This window comes from Procambarus clarkii, chromosome 43 (genome assembly GCF_040958095.1).
Source record: "Procambarus clarkii isolate CNS0578487 chromosome 43, FALCON_Pclarkii_2.0, whole genome shotgun sequence".
Lineage (NCBI taxonomy): Eukaryota > Metazoa > Arthropoda > Malacostraca > Decapoda > Cambaridae > Procambarus > Procambarus clarkii.
This window is the reverse complement of record NC_091192.1, coordinates 18,370,244-18,387,471: the sequence shown is the minus strand read 5'-3', so window position 1 is coordinate 18,387,471 and position 17,228 is coordinate 18,370,244. Positions and strand designations below refer to the sequence as shown.

The window sequence follows — 17,228 nt, the reverse complement described above, 5'->3', positions numbered from 1 at the left end:
GCCCTCTCTCTCTCTCTCTCCCTCTCTCTCTCTCTCTCTCTCTCTCTCTCTCTCTCTCTCTCTCTCTCTCTCTCTCTCTCTCTCTCTCTCTCTCTCTCTCTTTTTCTCTCTCTCAGAATAAACAATCCCAGCAAACACACAACGTAGCCACATTAATTTTATAATTATTAATTTGATGCAACATTGTAACAATGTAATTACAAAATGTTGTGATTATGTTGTGTTTAACTATACATTGTATTAATTTTTGTATTAATACATTAGGTACATCTGCATTTGTGCTGCTACCCTAGACTATATGAAAGGGGAGTACAGTGTGTCAAAAAGCTAGCTACGTGATGCTAAAAAATCCCCATCACACAGGATGGTTAGTCATACAGAGGCATGTGATCAGTAGTCTGCACTGACAGACTCTGGGAGCATTATAAGGATATCATCAACACAAGAGTGAATAAGGTAGCAGTGGTACTGAGTCTTCATCTCGCAGGATGGTTAGTCATTCAGGGCCATATATTCAGTAGCCTGCACTGGCAAATTTTGGGTACACTGTGAGGATATCTTCAAGAACACGAGAGTGAATAAAGTAATTGCAAAGCTCCAGGCACCTCATGCAAACTGGTCTGAAAGGTCTAATAACTGAACATTCGGGGATGTAGTGTCGAAGATCATACATTGTATTAACAGAAAATCTTTCGAAAAAATCTCTGGAAAAGTGAACCCCTCTTTTGGACTGCAGGAGTTCCTGGGATTTGGAATAAGGGCTGATCCATCTTAAGGAGGGGCATTGGGATCGACCTGGACCACACTATTACACTCCCAATACAATCACAAATCATCATGCAAAATTCTGTGAGGCTAGCCCCAAGCATCTGGCCTGTAACCTTGGACAGACAGACAAAAACAGACATATTATCTTGTATAGATACTAAACGGGGGTATATAGCTGAAACCGAGTCCATTTCTTCCTTCTTCCCAGTCACCCATTCTTTATTATATATTTCCCTATCCCCAACCCTCTCTTCTACTCTCCAACATCTCTCCTCTCCTCTCCAACCTCTTCTTTCCTCTGCAGAAGAATTCAGCAGAGTTCTGGGTTGGTGGATTTTTGTACCATTGTGGCCGAGTCGGTTAAGGCAGGTGTCCCCGTGGTGCAGTTGGTAAGACACTCGCCTGGCGTTTTGCGAGCGCTTTATCCTGGGTTCGTATCCATGCCAGGCAGGATGTACTGGGCGCCAATCCTATAGCCTCTGTTTACCCAACAGTGAAATAGGTACCTGTTTGTTAAAGAATTTGGCGGGTCGTATTCCGGGGAACATAGGATTAAGGACTTGCCCGAAACGCTCTGTGTGCTAGTGGCTTTACAAGAATGTGAGAACTCTTGTATATAGTAGAAGGCATTCAGGAGACTATGGAGTTGCACGTCTCTGGGTGTCGGTCTGGAATGGCTTCTCCAGGTGTAGGGGGTTTTCTATTTTGCTTTCCCGACTGCAATGCGTACGTCGTCAATGTACATGTGGCAGACGCTTCACGAAGTCGGAATCTGCAGAGAAAATACGAGAGCAACCGTACAGGGACTGGGAGCACGGTCGAGTTAGAGTCCTTGAGGGTCTCTTCTCAGACTAGCCTCACCTGGTCCTAGTCCACTTTGATCGTTGGAATCTCCTCAATGATTTAACACTTTAAGGGACTCCTAGGGTCCTCATCACATTTGTAGTTTAGTGAATATAGGCAACTCGGTGTTGAAGACACCTAGAGCTGAAGGCTTGAGTAAATAATTGGCAGTATTCAGAAGTGGTTCAACGGAAACACCGCATAAAGCTTAACAGTAGTTTATTTACTAACTTAACCACTAATACACAGGGTGCTTGATTTACTTTAGATTGGTGTCAGAAAGGCTATGGTTGTATTAGCGAGACTCTTGACGTCTGGCTAAACGACTCTTATCCACTCGTGGAGAAACACCTAACTTAACACAGTTGACAGCCAATCATTAACACGGCAACCTAACTGCCGGTATGCAAAGGGATCACAAGAGTTCCAACCGGATACTCGGGTAATGATGATATGCAATAACTCACAAATACACTGTCAATGTGACAGGCAATAACATGCACAATAATAATGTCACACAATACTAAATGTGTGGTGTATGTGAAGCTCACATTCACAGACGAGTGTAATACAGTGATACCACACAGATAAACACGCATACACCATCGGGTGTCTTCACCTATACTTGTGTCAGGTATGAGAAGGTGAGAACTGGTCGATACCTCAGATCAACATAGACAGACACAACAAAACAATGACAAGATCTTGTACTTACAGGTGGGGAACCTCTCTTATTCACTCACTCACTCAGGCACATTTACACAAGAACTCATAAGTGGCCTGACAGCTGGTTCTGCTCATCACGACGTGAGACCATTGACGACAGGCTTTCCTACAAACCGTACTTGACACGGGGGTACTCGCAGGAGGGCGTGCTGTATGTCTACAGACACACCCGCACACACTTGGCACTGGCGGTGAGTAAGGGTGGTGACATCACGTAGTGTGAAGCAGGGCGGCGCCGGCTGGCGGCTCGAGGTACCGAGGTACTGAGGTACTGAGGTACTGAGGTACTGAGGTACTAGCTACATGCTCTGGACAGTGGCGGCCGGCGATTATATGGTACCATGCGGTACACTGTAGTAAAAGTCACACACAGGTTACTTGGGCAGCGGTACTCCTTTGTTCACTCTAGGTCACTCACAACGATCTTTGTCACCAGGGGTTACCTGATACCAGTCTGTTTTGCTCTGGTGATTTGTCACTTAGGCTTCTAAACAATACAGTCACAGTCGCGATTCAGGGCGAGCATTGGTATATCGAAAAGACGCTGAGTTTAACTTGACGGTGAGGAATAGACGGTGTTCTTCTGTCTATTGGCCGATGGACAGAACAGAACACGTCTTCTATGCAAGGGCTTCCTCACGTGAATGCTCTTGCCTGGGGCTCAGGGCTCCTCGTGGAACACAACACAAGGGATTACAATCTGACCAATAGCATTGCAGCAAATGAGCGGGAACCAATCATATTGATCGTTCCCTGATCAGTAGCAGAGGTGACGTCATGACCACATCACAGTTGTTATTCTCCATCACGCCGGTTGAAGCTGACCCCAGAGGTCAGACTCTGTCCTGTCGCCTCGCTGGCACCTCCTATGTACTCACTGACCCTATGGCCAGTAACTTAACTTCCCTGTATCTATTTCCTGCCTAGACATACGGCGGTCTCTGTATTATAAACGTGTTCCTGGTTAAGTGGGCATTCTGCAGATACCCAACATGACAGATTACTATCCAGGGTTAACAGAGACAGGGCTTGTGCACGAGGATCGGTGCACTGTGCACTGCAATGAGCCATTCAAGTCAGCTGTGGGAGAATCTTGAGAGACCATACTCTCACACAAGGTCACAAAGCCAGGGTAGGTTGATACCGGGGAGAAGCTGTCACCCATGCAGCAGGTCCCCCCTTCTCAACGGCACCGAAAGTCTCCAATGGAAAGGCAAAACCTTGTATATATAAATAAATAAAATAAATATATACAAAAAAGTTAAAACAAGTGTTTGGGAATCACCAGAACGTAAGTTCTGGTGATTCTGGGATATGTTGATGAGTTCTGGTATATGTTGCCAGCAATGTCATTATAAATGACATTGAAATCTTAGCAGCGTCAAACATGAATGAGAGTTTTTGTGCACTGAAAATCTTTTTGCTCACAGTGAGGATATAAACCCACTTGAACCTGCACAAAAAAAAATGACAATAAAGTTAATTTTAGAAATTAGTAACCCTACATATGAAGATTTATTTATGTATTTATTTAGTTATATACAAGAAGGTACATTAATTGGGTTTATGAGAGTACATATATAGCATTGATGATTATACATTTTTGTAAAGCTACTTGCAGGCATAGCGATTCGGGCATGTTCTTAATCTAACAGATAAATTTAAGTAGGTAATATGTATCAAAATTGGAAAATGTTAAAAGGTACATTTGTAAGAAAATTTGAAGAAAATTAGCAGGTAAATTACAGTGAAGTTTAAGGATTATCAAACAGGTACATTGTAACATAATTTGAGGATTATTTCTCGGTACATTGTACTTGGAGAGAAGGTGCTGGATGCGGTGTGTTCTGTGCTGGTTCCTGCCTTGAAGTCCCCGGATGCCAGTGAACCAGGGCGGGGGGTTGTTGACCCTGGTGCTGGTAGTGGGGCCGGGAAAGATCTGTGGATGGTCTTGAAAGGGGGTCTCTTGCCCCTCCCTTCGGGGTGTTTCTCCCCGGTGGCACCTTTGCCTTCCACTTGTGTGACAAAATACAAATGCCGCCTGATAATGGGCCTCGTGCAGTTTCCTATATTCTTATGTTCTTAAAAATGGAATGAAATTTAGCATTTTATAATTTTTCACTCTAAGAAGTGAAAAATTAATCAAGCCTACTTAAGCTTATCCAGTTCCCCCTTTATTAAAGGTGAGGCTAACCATGCAGTCACCCAATCATTTACTAGCCAGACGTATCACTACTTTCCCTGACAGAAACGAACTCATCAACTAGGTAATGCTTATCCAGTTCCCCCTTTATTAAAGGTGAGGCTAACCATGCAGTCACCCAATCATTTACCAGCCAGACGTATCACTACTTACCCTGACTTAGAAACGAACTCATCAACTAGGTAATGCTTATCCAGTTCCCCCTTTATTAAAGGTGAGGCTAACCATGCAGTCACCCAATCATTTACCAGCCAGACGTATCACTACTTACCCTGACTTAGAAACGAACTCATCAACTAGGTAATGCTTATCCAGTTCCCCCTTTATTAAAGGTGAGGCTAACCATGCAGTCACCCAATCATTTACCAGCCAGACGTATCACTACTTACCCTGACTTAGAAACGAACTCATCAACTAGGTAATGCTTATCCAGTTCCCCCTTTATTAAAGGTGAGGCTAACCATGCAGTCACCCAATCATTTACCAGCCAGACGTATCACTACTTACCCTGACTTAGAAACGAACTCATCAACTAGGTAATGCTTATCCAGTTCCCCCTTTATTAAAGGTGAGGCTAACCATGCAGTCACCCAATCATTTACCAGCCAGACGTATCACTACTTACCCTGACTTAGAAACGAACTCATCAACTAGGTAATGCTTATCCAGTTCCCCCTTTATTAAAGGTGAGGCTAACCATGCAGTCACCCAATCATTTACTAGCCAGACGTATCACTACTTACCCTGACTTAGAAACGAACTCATCAACTAGGTAATGCTTATCCAGTTCCCCCTTTATTAAAGGTGAGGCTAACCATGCAGTCACCCAATCATTTACTAGCCAGACGTATCACTACTTACCCTGACTTAGAAACGAACTCATCAACTCCTGAGCTATGTCACTGCTCTTAGCTTTATTGACGGAAAAACTGTTGCTTCACGTTTTAGGGAGCTCCCAAACACAGCTCATGTAATTCAATTTGATGAAGTGTCCCCGGAACTAGAAAACGCATAGTTGCCGGAAACCGTTGATTTATTTAAAATTAAAATTATGTAACTCGCCCTGAGTGCTGTAACTTACTTATGCTAAACGAATTACGTGCCTCTGTAACCTTTTATACTATCCGTGACAGGATGGGTATGGGGTGTACAATAATTTAAATTATATATATATTTTTTTGTATTAACACGCCAGTCACAGTCAACAGGTCAGTTTTTATTAACACACAGCCAATTCAGTCTACTAGCCTGCAAGCTGCATTAGCACACTGTGGATCGATAGAGCACATAAATATCTTCCATTATTCGTGTGTACTATGAACTGTAGTTACAGAGCTCAAAGTATATCACACAATTTGGTCAAAACTGAATCAACCTCTGGAGGGTTATTAAGGCCACACTAAAATCTGGACTCCTTAGCTAGCCGCCAGGAGGTGCGGACGTACCCCACCTGTGCTGCAGTTGCTGCTCGGCTAGGTGCTGGTTGGGTGCTCGTCGGTGCTGATGTGGCCTGTATGATGGGGGGACCTCTCCCCCCCAGTTGTGCGGGCTCAATCGGTGGGCCTGGAATTCTCTGGACGGGCTGGTTATCCTGCTGTGGAGCTACTGTTGTGTGATATGCTTCGTGTCTCTGTAGCGGACATTTATGGAGTGGAATTGGTGTCTGTGCATCGGCCAATTGTGAAGTTTGCAGGAGAGGAAGCCTACCGGGTCTTTTTACGCTGCTATGAGGGGCAGGGGCATTACGATGCTGGGGCTGTGACTGTTTCTGACCATAGTGGTTCTCTCATCTATGTCAGCATCCATGGTGCACCCTTGGAGTTTCCAGAGGACCTGCTGAAGCGATACTTCGGGCAGTTTGACACTGTTGTGAGTGTTCGGTTGCACATGCTTTCCTCTGGGAAGTTCAAGGGTGTGCGGACGGAATATATGCACTCTGGGGATGATGCTGAGGTCAGACATACCATTCTCTGATGCGGCTCCTGAGGTACTACGTTCGTGTGTACTATGTTCGGCAGCCAAGAACGTGTTTTCGCTGTGCTCTGTTGGGACATCAGGCTGTTGGGTGCTCTGCGGTTGCCGTCGCTCCACTGAACCTCTTCCATGAAGAGGATTTCCCGCCGCTTCCTGTGGATTCGGTGGGTGAGGGTGTGGCCGACCTTTCGGCTGATGGGGCGTCCCCTGTGTCACCCGGTGCGCCTCCTATTGTTGTCGCCTCTCCTCTGGAGCATGTGTTGCCATCGGTTGGTCGTCCTGCTCCAGTTGATGTCCTTGGTACTCCTGTGGGTCTTTCAGATGCTGCCTTAACGTCTCCGCCGTCTTCGTCTTCTCTGGCTACTGCGCTTGTCACCTAGTCCTCGCCGTGTGTCCCAGCCGTGCTAGGAGGATGGTGTGAACGCAGGGACTCCTGCTGTGATGGGCCTGGTTCCCCCTGTAGTTGAGGCTGCTGCTGTCCTGCGCCGTGCGTCGGTGCGCACGCCCTGTGATGTCCGTGCTTCTGGTTCCGCCTCCAGCTCTGATGGTATGCAGCCGGAGCCCAAGCGTTCACAGCGTGCTTCTTCTGCCTGGGCAGATGTGGGGGAATTCGACGACTGTGGGTCGTCGGGCGTCGACGGGGTGGTTCTGGGTGCGTCGCTCTCTACGGCGACGGTGGTGGCGGAGGTTCATGTGCCTGCTGCTGCCAGTGAATGTGTCGTAGACTTACCTATGTTTTTTCTCCTGCAGGGGGGAGGGGTGGTCGCTCCTCCTGACGTGGATGGTGAAGGTGCTGGCGCGGGCCGTGGTCTCGTGCTAGTGTTGAAGAAGGATTCCCACCGTGGGAAGTCCCAGTCTTCAGGTCACAGGCCTGGTCCTGTGGGTGTTTCGGCTGGGGCCCCCTGCAGTTTTGCCCTCTGCACTGTCGTCTCCCGTAGTGGCGTCCGCTGTGCTCCAGACGGCTGTGTTGCCGATATCCACGATACCTCCGCGTATATGGCGTGTGCTTACCAGGTTTACGCCTTGAAGAGGATTTGTCAACTTTTTATGATAGGCCCTGCCCCCCTCTCTTGTGGGAGCGCATGGCGCCACTTATCCTCGCATAGCCTCGCATATAGTACCATTTGGGTCCCCTGTTTCCATGCCTTCGTGTCCAGCGTTCCGGATTTTATGGGTATTCCGATGGAGACGGACACGCTTACTATGTGGTTGTGCTTGGAGGTGAACAATGTTCGATATCCGAGGGACCAGTTTCCGAACAAATACGTGCGGTAATGTCCTGGTTTCTGCATTTTGTTGCCTATTTGTCTATTGTTTGTGTGCCCATCAGGCTGCTTAGCAGACTCTGCTTGTTCCTATTGATATTGATGTATATTGATGTTGGTTGATATACTTGTTTTTCTGTGCTTAATTTGTTTTTATCTTGTATATTGTGTATTGTGTCAGTACTATAATGTGTTTGTGCATCGTGTTTGTGTGTTGTTCTAGGCCCTTCAGGCCTGTGCTTTTGTGCTTTAATTTTGTTTTCGCTGTTTTGTTTTTTCTGTACCTGTTTTATTGTACTTATTCGAATGCCCTGCATGTAAAAATAAATAAATAATAAAATGGTCAAAATTAATTAATAATAGGGCGGTCATAAATATTGTGTTGGTGAGTGCGTCTCAGCTCTAGGTCACATAGTTTACAGTCGAAGTGCTCACCGTAGGGGGATTCATTACCTGCATAATAAATGAGCTGAACTAGATTGTTGGCGGATACATGTCACATTGAGCACAAGGTGGTTTGCCAACGGATTTTAATACCTACATAACCAAACATTACACATCCTACACATCCATACACATTACACAATCGACTTGAGAATGGTCCAGGACGGACCGAAACGTCGTCGTCCCTTCAATTTCTAGTGTGTGGTCTGGTCAACATTACACATCCTAACCTAACTTATCCTTACACAACCAAACACTACACAACCTAACCTATTTTAACCTTACACAACCAAACGCTACACAACCTAACCTAACTTAACCTTACACAATCAAATGCTTCATAACCTAACCTAACTTATCCTTACACAACCTAACCTAACTTAATCTTACACAACCAAACGCTTCATAACCTAACCTATCTTAACCTTTCACAACCAAGCACAACACAACCTAACTTAACCTTACACAACCAAACGCTACACAGCCTAACTTAACCTTACACAACCAAACACTACACTACCTCAATAAACTTACTTCAATTTCAATTTCAAATGCTACACAACCTAACCTTACAACCAAAACGCTACAAACCTAACCTTACACAACCAAACACTACACAACCTAACTTAACCTTACACAACCAAATGCTACACAACCTAACCTAACCTTACATAACCAAATGCTACGCAACCTAACTTAACCTTACATAACCAAATGCTACGCAACCTAACTTAACCTTACACAACCAAATGCTACGCAACCTAACTTAACCTTATACAACCAAACGCTACACTACCTAACTTAGCCCTCAGAAGAAGAAAATAAAATGGTATGAGAACGATTACATAAAGATGCTCAATGCAAATGTTAGGAGCATGAGTAGAGAGTACCGGAGACATCCCACCGAAAGCAACCAAGAACTATTCAAAACTGTGTGTCAAGTAGCCAGGGAAGAGAAGATTAGAGAGCGGGAAAGACAATGGCTTGAATTCACTAGCTTCATTGGAAGAGAAACATTTGCAAGACAAGTATGGGCAAAAATTCAGATAGCTAAGGGGGGCAGAACCCGGCCTGCAGCTCACAAAGACCCCCAGGATAAGGCTGAAGAACTAATTCACAAGTGGAGTGATGCAGCATCATCATCATCATCCCTCCCTGCAAAAGTAAGCAGGGAACAGCTCCTCCGACATAATGACAGAAGGATTAGGATAACAAGAGCACAGTCTAGCGATGACGAGTGTAGGGAACCAATCACACCCCAGGAAGTAATGGGGACTATGAAAAAGGGTAAAAGAACAGCACCTGGTGAGGATGGCGTCACCTACGACATACTCAATGCACTGTGTGAAGTGTCTGGAATCCACTACTCCACCTGTTTAACAAGTCATTCCTAAGTGGAGTGTTGCCCCACACAATGGAAACACGCAATAATTATTCCCATACCGAAGCCTAATGACCCTGGTAATTACAGACCTATCAGCCTCGTGTCATGCACTTGTAAGATGCTTGAAAGGATCATCCTAAACCGACTGTTGCACAAAATAGGCAGGTTAGGGGAGGGGGTCAATGGATTTGATAAAGGACGGAGCACAGCAAATTGTATAGTTAATTACCTGGCTAATAACACAGCTAAGTACTTTGTATTTATCGACATCAAAGGAGCTTTCGACAGAGCACAGGGATTGCGATCCTGGATGAACTTGTATGCATGAGTGTCAAGGGAAGACTCATGAAATGGATTGAAGACTATCTCACAGGGAGGAAAGCCAAGGTCTGCTTCAATGGAGCAGTCTCAAGAACAATGAATATGGAACTCGGGCCCACTCAAGGAGGAGTGTAAAGCCCCACACTATTCAATGTACTTATGAATGTCATTGCAAATATTGATTTTCCGGAAGGAACACAAGTGGAATATGCAGATGATATTCTAATACAAGCTTGTTCTAACACCTTGGGAAAAATTAAACAGTCCATTGAACTCCTCGGAAGGAAATGCATTGAGCTCGGTTTCAGTCTCTCCATTAACAAGGCAAAAGCACACTCTCATCACAAGAGGAGGGAAAATGAAGAACTACAAATTAATGGTGTCACACTTGAATGGGTTGACCACTATCGGTACCTTGGCGTCACTGTTGGCTCTAACAAGGGGAAGAAAGAGGAGCTCAACCAAATCATAGGAACATGCAAAAGTCGAATCAGTGCACTGAAAGCCATGACCTGGAATGGGCATGGAGCCACTATTGCCGTGCTTAAAATGATGTACACAGCCTATGTGCGCTCCGTCATAGACTATGCAGCACCAGTTTTATGCATCTACTCCCAAAGCGATATGAAAAGGCTCGAAAGCATTCATAATGAAGCCATGACAATCATTCTTGGAGTTTCAAGAACTGCCAAAACGTCCAATCTACGAGAGGAGTTGTCCCTCCCCAGTGTTAGAAGCAGAATTAAGGAGCTGAATGCTAAGCTTGCAATTAGGATATCCAGAGATCTCCATTACAATGATATTGCTAAGAAAAAACTGAGTTCTGTGCTACTTTCAGGGGGAAAACAGGAGAAGCTAAAAATGGCATCACAGATCAGTCTGCTCCCTCGAAGAACTTCACCTGCTTGAGCAAGCCCGTGAGCTCCTGCCTGTAGAGAGGTTACCTCCCTGGGAGGATGACTCTTGCAGGATTATCATCAATGAAATGACAATTAAACAATCCAACATGATACCACAAGAAATGAGGCACAAGTATCTCGAAGAAATTTATAAAGAAGCCGGAGATGAACTAGATCAAATCTACACTGACGGGTCATCTAATCCTGTCAATGGCAGGGCTGGTGCAGCATACACGGTAATTAAGGATAATGTTTTCCAATGCAGAAATGAAGAAAAAGCGCGTATTGAGAACTATGCCTCTTCAACGCAAGCAGAGCTAACTGCCATTATTATGATGTTAAGGTTTCTTGAACGGAACACTAATGGTGCAGTGATTTACTCTGATTCAAAAGCAGCACTTCAAAGCCTAAGTAAAAATCGGGCAGAAAATCTTGTAATAGTCGCTGAAATTAAGAGAGCTGTGAGAGTACTTACCAATCAGGGAAGAGTCGTCAAGTTTCTGTGGATCCCCTCCCATGTTGGAATATGTGGGAATGAACGAGCAGATGTGCTGGCTGCTGAAGGCGCTGAAGGAGACCATATTGAATGCTTCAAACCCAAGACTCTACTACAAATTAGAGGTATTGTCAGGCAACATCACCGTGACAAGGTAACTGAGGAAAGGAGGATAGAAGCACAAACCAGTGAATTTGTACGATAGTACAACATGGTTGCAGCTGGCAATCCCAGTCATTGTGGACGAAGACGAGGAGGACGCGGGAGAGAATCAGTAATAGCGAGAATCCGTCTTAGATACAAATATCCATGGCGATTCGGAATGGAAACAACAGTTGATCAGCGAAGTTGCAGAATCTGTGATGAGAGTGACGGACACCGCCTAGACCACTATCTACGTGAATGTGAACACCTGAGAGACATTAGAAGTATGTGTAGAATAATAAACCCCACATTGTTTGAATTAGGAAAACACTATTTGTCAAATATTGATACTGTTCTTAAAAGATTCCCCCAATTTGCACCCGCAAGATAACGTAAGCTTTTAAGGGTTGACAGATGTTAATCTTCTTGTTTGAGGAGCTGTTCACTTGAGCCAGTTAAGCAAGTCCCAGCTGTGATTGGGTACAAGTGACAGGATGAACAACCCAGCGGGTTTTCTTCCTTTTGGGGAGTGTTGTACATGCTGCTATAACTGTATGTCCACTCACAAGATGAGTTGCGCTGCCCAATAAACTCGCCCCGCGGGGCAAAATTTAAAAAAAAAATACCTAACTTAACCTTACACAACCAAATGCTACACAACCTAACCTAATCTAGCCAAGCTTACAGTAAGCTAAATTAGTATATCCTAACTTGACGTTATATACGGGTTTGATAATCAGACAAGAAGCTTAGTCGAACTGTCTTGTGTTACGATTTGACCACACACCCCTTCAAATTTAAAACAATTCAAAATTCAAAATGTTTATTCAGGTAAATGTACATACACTGAAGATGAGTTACAAACATAATGTTGGATTTATAAATAGAGCTAGTACATACAATACCTAAAGTCACTAATACGCACAGCGTTTTGGACAAACCCTCAGACGTTTGGGAGCCGGTAGCCTAGCTGAAACCTGAGTAAATTCTCACAACTCTCCGTCATCCTTAATAAGGAAACCCAACCCATCCTAACCTAACCAAAGTAAGAGATAAATTTTTGTGTTTGTATATGGTATGCATCTGGTGTGTGTGTGACGTCACTATGATGTCATAAGTGTATTCAGGGCTCAGGTTTTACATTTTAGTGAGTGCTTGGAGGACACGCCTCCCCGCGCCTCAGGCAGCCTGGCACCACTAGATATTTATACACTGCCTAGCTGGTGTGCCCTGGTGTGCCCTTGTGTACCCCGGTGTGCCCTGGTGTACCCTTGTGTGTCCTTGTGTGCCCTGGTGTGTCCTTGTGTGCCCTGGTGTACCCTGGTGTGTCCTTGTGTGCCCTGGTGTGCCCTTGTGTGCCCTGGTGTGTCCTTGTGTACCCTTGTGTGCCCTGGTGTGTCCTTGTGTACCCTGGTGGGTCCGTGTGTACCCTGGTGTGTCCTTGTGTACCCTGGTGTGCCCTGGTGGGTCCTTGTGTACCCTGGTGTGTCCTTGTGTACCCTGGTGTGCCCTGGTGTGTCCTTGTGTACCCTGGTGTGCCCTGGTGGGTCCTTGTGTACCCTGGTGTGCCCTGGTGGGTCCTTGTGTACCCTGGTGTGCCCTGGTGGGTCCTTGTGTACCCTGGTGTGTCCTTGTGTACCCTGGTGTGTCCTTGTGTACCCTGGTGTGCCCTGGTGGGTCCTTGTGTACCCTGGTGTGCCCTGGTGGGTCCTTGTGTACCCTGGTGTGCCCTGGTGGGTCCTTGTGTACCCTGGTGTGCCCTGGTGGGTCCTTGTGTACCCTGGTGTGCCCTGGTGGGTCCTTGTGTACCCTGGTGTGCCCTGGTGGGTCCTTGTGTACCCTGGTGTGCCCTGGTGGGTCCTTGTGTACCCTGGTGTGCCCTGGTGTGTCCTTGTGTACCCTGGTGTGCCCTGGTGGGTCCTTGTGTACCCTGGTGTGCCCTGGTGGGTCCTTGTGTACCCTGGTGGGTCCTTGTGTACCCTGGTGTGCCCTGGTGGGTCCTTGTGTACCCTGGTGTGCCCTGGTGGGTCCTTGTGTACCCTGGTGTGCCCTGGTGTGTCCTTGTGTACCCTGGTGTGCCCTGGTGGGTCCTTGTGTACCCTGGTGTGCCCTGGTGGGTCCTTGTGTACCCTGGTGTGCCCTGGTGGGTCCTTGTGTACCCTGGTGTGCCCTGGTGGGTCCTTGTGTACCCTGGTGTGCCCTGGTGTGTCCTTGTGTACCCTGGTGTGCCCTGGTGGGTCCTTGTGTACCCTGGTGTGTCCTGGTGGGTCCTTGTGTACCCTGGTGTGCCCTGGTGGGTCCTTGTGTACCCTGGTGTGCCCTGGTGGGTCCTTGTGTACCCCGGTGTGCCCTGGTGTATCCTTGTACATGACGTACGTGTGCTCTAGTGTACCCTGCTGTGTCCTTGTGTAATCTGGTGTACCTTGGTGTACCCTGGTACATGACGTGTGCCCTGACATGTATCCCTGGTGTACCCTGCTGTATCCCTGGTGTACCCTTCTGTATCCCTGGTGTGCTCTGGTGTACTCTGATGTCCCCTGGTGTGCCCTGGCAGTGCACGACTTGAACCAGTACAATACTAGTTTACTTGCTAACAATGTCATTATAACTGTAAAGCAAAGTTTACATAGGTATATTGTAACAACGTCGAACAACACGTTGTTGTGTATGCCTGTATATAAGTTGTTAATAATAGTAATAGATCTGACCAATTACTCATTCAGTAAAACAAGTATATCCTTCACATATCCAGTCACACGTACGTCTGTTCAAGAAAATTACTAATATTTAGACTCAAATTCAACGTGTAATTAACCAGTACATATTATTCATTAATAAAAGTTAATAATACATTTTTATTAATATATTATTAACACACTCTTCAGTACTATATTAACGATCCACATGTGCTAGTGATAATCTCTCATGGAACATTACATTTCTAGGAAAACTAAGTGATGAGATACTATTGGAAACTGTGATTCCCATCAGTTATAACTTTAAACATTGTAATAGCAGTCAAATGCAGCGGCCTGTTGGTCTAGGGGTATGATTCTCGCTTAGGGTGCGAGAGGTCCCGGGTTCAACTCCCGGACAGGCCCAAAGTATTTTTCAACAAATATAGTTTCAATTTGAAAAGTAAACCTTGATAAGTGTTTGCTCAGCTTATACATACATCTGGCCTGTTGGTCTAGGGGTATGATTCTCGCTTCGGGTGCGAGAGGTCCCGGGTTCAACTCCCGGACAGGCCCTCATTATGATAGGCTGTCCACTGACTACCTCACGTCCTTAATGTGCGAAAATAATTTGGAATAATCAGTATTCAAGATAGAATATGTAAAATCAATACTTTAATTGGACTAAAGCTTCACCGTGGTATCGGAAATGTCATTATATCAACTGAGTTATTTAACACAGACGTAGTGAAACTATGTAATTCTGAACGGATTCAAAAGAATCTCGCATATCTCACAGACCATATTCTCCCAAGGTTCTCTCAATTCACCTACATTGAGAGCGGGTATTGAGTACTATCATTAACCCAACGCTCGTTACCGTTAACCCAACGGTAACACAACTGAGATGAATGTAAGTCAATAACTGAGCATCCACACGTTAATTAGGTGGCAAGAATATGATAAAGTTGATGCCAACGTTGAACATAATGTAGGGCAACCATATTGGAGCATTAATTTGTAAAGGTATCATTAGAGAACTCAAATGATTTTAAGGAAGACGAAGAGTGCATACAGGAACAAGTCCTTTGTTTATCACAATGAAATGAGTCTGACAAACCACTTGTCTGGTACATGTAACAAAATCAACTGACAGAAGTTGTCAGCTGAAATTCGACTTGGACTTCAAGTATAACTGACAGTTGAGCTTGTATGAATATCAAGATGACGTTAAGTGTAGTGTATGGCAGGGATACACGTGAATTAGATCATTAAATTTTATAATGTGTAAAAAGTAGTTCTTCTAAAATAGATCTGAACTTAAGGTTCATGGAAAGGCAAATACACTGTAACGTTATTGAACGTGATCAAATATCTGAAGTTCTTGCACTATATCCATATTTTGCCTTTAATATATATAAAAGGACAAATTATGTGATGAAAGTATAGCTAAGAGTACATAGTCTACATAGTCGTAAACTGCAACACTTATTAATTACCCTGCAATGTCCAGTATTATATTATTCCCTAAACGCCTTAGCTCCACTGTGTAGTAATATACTTTCATAAGCAGCACCTACAGTGCAAACGTGCTGTTTCAAGCTATCATGATAAATTAAATCATGATAAAACTCCTGCCCGAAACGCTATGCGGGTTAGTAGCTTTACAAGAATGTAAAAACATGAATGCTATGTACTCTTATAAACCCAATGTACCTTATTGCATGTATAAATAAATAAATAAATAAATAAATAAATAAATAAATAAATAAATAAATAAATAAATGTAAGGAATACAAATAGATTTCAAAAGTTGGTATCGAACAGCAATCACTTGGGTCTGATTATGACGTTTGTTGCTTCTGTAATCCTTTTGTGCCTCGTGTAATCCTTTTGTGCCTCGTGTAATCCTTTTGTGCCTCGTGTAATCCTTTTGTGCCTCGTGTAATCCTTTTCTGCCTCCTGTAATCATTTTATACCGCCTGAAGTTCTTGTGTTGCCTCTGCAATCCTTGCGCTGTCCCTGTAATCCTTGTGCTGTCCCTATAATCCTTGTGCTGTCCCTGTGATCTGTGTGCTGTTCCTGTAATCCTTGTGTTGTCCCTGTAATCCGTGTGCTGCCCCTGTAATCCTTGTGCTCTCCTTGTAATCCGTGTGCTGTCCCTGTAATCCTTGTGCTCTCCCTGTAATCCGTGTGCTGCCCCTGTAATCCTTGTGCTCTCCCTGTAATCCGTGTGCTGCCCCTGTAATCCTTGTGCTCTCTCTGTAATCCTTGTGCTCTCCCTGTAATCCTTGTACTCTCCCTGTAATCCTTGCGCTGTCTCTGTAATCCTTGTGCTCTCCCTGTAATCGTTTTGCATTCTCTAATTCTTTTGCGCTCACGCTCAGTTTGGAGTCCACGGTAAACTCTAATCACCGTTAATGGCAACAACAAACATATATTACTTTAGCAGTAAATAGGTACCCGGGAATGAGGCAACTGTTGTGGATTAATCCTGGTGAAGGCGAGTGTAGTTCGACCTCGTGTGGGGGGGGGGGGGACCTCGATATAAGCTTAAAATATATATATGCATAGGTCGTCAATCCCCCGAGAAAATGCATCATTTGTATTTGCATTGAAAATATCATCATTTGTATCATTCTTCCAGGGTACACGGGATAATAACATAAGTAAAGTTATTTGTTCAGTAATACATATCGGCCTGTTGGTCTAGGGGTATGATTCCTGCTTTGGGTGCAGGAGGTCCCGGGTTCAAATCCCGGACAGGCCCGGTCATTTTTAAGTTAAATTCTTTGTTTGATACATTCAATATTTTCCCGTTGGTCATGAATAAGTGTTTATCATAAGTGTGAAAGGAAATTTCAACTGTAAGAGAGATTTATGTTAGAAATAGGAGGTGGAAGGGCTTGTTTTATCCGTGCTACATAGTAGTGACGAACAAAGAAGGGTCTACAAATACATCTGTCAAAAGCGCAGTCCTGGCAGGAAAGAGAGCAGCATTTCAGCTTGACCGGATACATCACGCACAAATATAAATAACTGGTTCTCTAATTATTGCTAATAAAACATTGAGATCCGGTTCGTGG

The 17,228-nt window shown here is 44.7% G+C and overlaps 3 non-coding genes across 3 annotated transcripts; all 3 read left to right on the top strand.

Moving 5' to 3' along the window:
- The first annotated feature begins 14,496 nt into the window (after window positions 1–14,496).
- Window positions 14,497–14,568, top strand: TRNAP-AGG (transfer RNA proline (anticodon AGG)). Its single transcript has one exon. It is a non-coding gene; the product is annotated as a tRNA-Pro (tRNA).
- A 78-nt stretch (window positions 14,569–14,646) lies between these two features.
- On the top strand, window positions 14,647–14,718 carry TRNAP-CGG (transfer RNA proline (anticodon CGG)). Its single transcript has one exon. It is a non-coding gene; the product is annotated as a tRNA-Pro (tRNA).
- Window positions 14,719–16,840: 2,122 nt separating this feature from the next.
- TRNAP-UGG (transfer RNA proline (anticodon UGG)) lies at window positions 16,841–16,912 on the top strand. The gene has a single exon. It is a non-coding gene; the product is annotated as a tRNA-Pro (tRNA).
- Window positions 16,913–17,228: the final 316 nt, after the last annotated feature.